Source organism: Ursus americanus, chromosome 4 (genome assembly GCF_024610735.1).
Source record: "Ursus americanus isolate L20-20 chromosome 4, mUrsAme1.1.p, whole genome shotgun sequence".
NCBI classification, from domain to species: Eukaryota; Metazoa; Chordata; class Mammalia; order Carnivora; family Ursidae; genus Ursus; species Ursus americanus.
In genome coordinates this window covers 5,846,218-5,849,031 of record NC_142130.1, presented here as the reverse complement: position 1 = coordinate 5,849,031, position 2,814 = coordinate 5,846,218, and the positions used below count along the sequence as shown (strand labels likewise).

Here is a 2,814-nt window from a genome sequence, read left to right as displayed (position 1 = left end):
TTGGCATAGCCTCAAATCCTTGCCAGCTCCTTCCTACAGGACAGGAACCAGTTCTTCCAGCACCCAGGCTTTGGCACCCAGGCTCTGTCCTGCCTACAATGGGATACAAGGACATCATAGTGGAATTGGATTCTGGGGTGCTGCCCACCCAATTTCCACCAGCGGCCATAAAAAAGGGATTAAAGGACAGCCAAGCAATGGAAGAAAAGATCAGCAGAAGCACCAGAGTTAAGCTGGTTAAAAAGTCCTGAAACTCAGGGTCATGTGGGCCGTGACCAGAGAGGAAAAAGGGCAGTGGTGTCTTGGAATAGTCAGAGGCATTTGGCCCTAGATATGGATTTCTCCAGCCCATACACAAAAGCATTTGGGACCTATGTTGCCCAGGGCCCCACCCAGGAGTTTCCTACTGGCAGATGAAAACGGTATCTGAGAAACATATTGAAGCATTTGGAGGATTAGTTCCTGAAGGCTGCTGTCCAGCCCTAGAACCCATTCAGAGTTGAGCAACAGCAGCCATGAGGCCTAAGTCCATGAAGCTGGAGCCAGAGAGGCTCCTGAGATTTAGGCTGTTCAATGCCAGCACCTGTATCTGGGGCAGCTCCTTCAGCAGCATCTCCAACTTCACTGAACTTTAGGAAAAGGAGAAAGAAGAGGAGTATCAAATGTGCCTCCCTAAAGACAAAAAGCCAATGGAGACAGAAACAGACCAGGAGGAAAAGCCTACAACTTAGAAGAGTTTCCAGCAGAGAAATGGGCAACACTTTCCAATCCTCCTGCCAGGGATGATGACTGCAAATTTCTAAGTTCTCTGGAGGGGAACCCTCAGCTATGAACGGCTACATCCAAGATCAGGCAGGAAATTTATTTGTCTTATTACAAGGTGGATTGGAGGAGAAAAAGTAGTAATGATACAAACATAATAAGACTTGAACATGCACTCTTAGTTGATCCTTAACCACGTGATCTATGCTATATATGTGGGATAATGTATTCTTATCCTTATTTTACTTATGAAGCAATGGAATGTCAAAAAACTTAGGTGACTTGCTAGATATCACAAGTAAAAGTGGTGGAGTTGGGACTACAGCCCAGGTTTCCTGCCTCCAAGTATGGTGGTCTTTCCACTACAGAAGTCCTGATGTAGGACTAAGAAAACATTTCAAGTGAAGTTTTACTGCTGAGTTTATGTCAAGTTTATGAAGAGAGCCTCAAAAGTTAGTTCAGGTAAAATATAAAGGAGGTGGAAAAAGTGAACTGGAGAATAAAACAGAGGAAAACACAGTAAAACAAAATATGAAATGTTGATAGTTTTGTGTTCAGAATATAGTGATGGAGGTAGGAGGTTCCATTGACCCCTCCTCACTGCTTTCTTATTCCTTTCCCATGGTAAGGCCTCCAGTTCCTTATTATGAGATGACCAGCCACCATATGTCCCCCTTCTAGGTCCCAGGAAAGATAGAGGCAAAAGGCCAGACTGGCAGAGAGAGATGGCAGCTGACAATAGTGAGAGCATCATCCTCCTGACAGAGTTGGGGCTTATTCAGTACCTCATGCCTTTGGACACAGGAAGATTTGGTATTAAAAGATACAGACTTTTCTGTCTTGCACTTGAGTTCACCATGAGGTTAACATGCTGGGGTGATCACATAAATGCTGGCTTTGGAAGCACTAAAGCTCCCTTTCCTTGACTACCGGATTTGTGTGTGCTTCAGAGTTCAGTGTTTTCAGAAGAGGACCGAGGAGAAGAGCCAAGGGCTGCATTGTCCAGATGACTTGACCTTGCAAAACTATCACCCTCATTGTGAATGTCGCTCAACACACTTGATGCTGAGCCATTCTATTTCTCTGACCATTCCCTTGCATTTTATCTTTTATTTATTTATTTCTATAAATGAAAGGTAACTTTATTACTGAAGAAAAAAATGTACACAAGAAAATCTAGATTCTTTTTCCTCTTGCACTACTTTTTATAGTGAAGTTCCAGATATGAACTCTGAGGGTATTTACAAGGGTAAATTTTTTCCTAGCACATGACCATTTACTGTGTGGTGGGCGTTTTTTCATAGAAATCATATACAGAAGTGGACTATATTCTTACAGTTTACAAGAAGCTTAGAACATTGTATTAACAGAAGACAGTATTTTACTGTAAAAGGTCTTAAACGTGATATGATCTTGTGGCTTATAAATGTTTAATTACTTGAATTGAACAGGGGAAGGAAAAAAACAGCAAGACAGGCCTGGCTTTAAGATTTTTTTGTATTCGATTCCTTTTACTATTGCATCATCTCCAGGTAGCTGAAACACATAAATGACAACCGTAGAGGCCTGGCTATCCACTGACAAATGTAGGAATAATGTTTGTTGCTAAGGCATTATATGCTTCAGTGGCAGAACCTGGGTTAATGTAAAATTGTTTTTCATGCTCAAATGCTTCAAATTTGTGCATGTGTCCTGAGATAAGACTGTCCGCATCAAACTGCCCCTGCAGCAGGGCTAAGCTGGCCATGTCTCCCATGCAATAACTTGATGCCTACGGATCAAACCAATTTTGAACTGCCCAGCAGTCACAACTTTCTGTTCTGCATAATTCAGATTCTCGTCAAAGACTACTCTCACAATGTGAACATCACTGGCCAGAGTCTTGAGATTGTCATAGCTCTCTTTGGAGCAAAGTTTTCCAGTACAGAGAATGTGCTGAATCTTTCCTGGCACGAGGAGTTTTTTAAATTTAGTCAGCAAACTGTTTCACTGGTGTGGGATGTGCAGGTAGGTCTCCATACCAACACTGACTGGAGAGAGAGCAATCTTCAT

At 42.5% G+C, this 2,814-nt stretch overlaps 1 pseudogene; it reads right to left on the bottom strand.

The window, feature by feature from the left end:
- Positions 1 to 493: 493 nt before the first annotated feature.
- LOC148110188 (vacuolar protein sorting-associated protein 29 pseudogene) lies at positions 494 to 2,814 on the bottom strand (annotated as a pseudogene).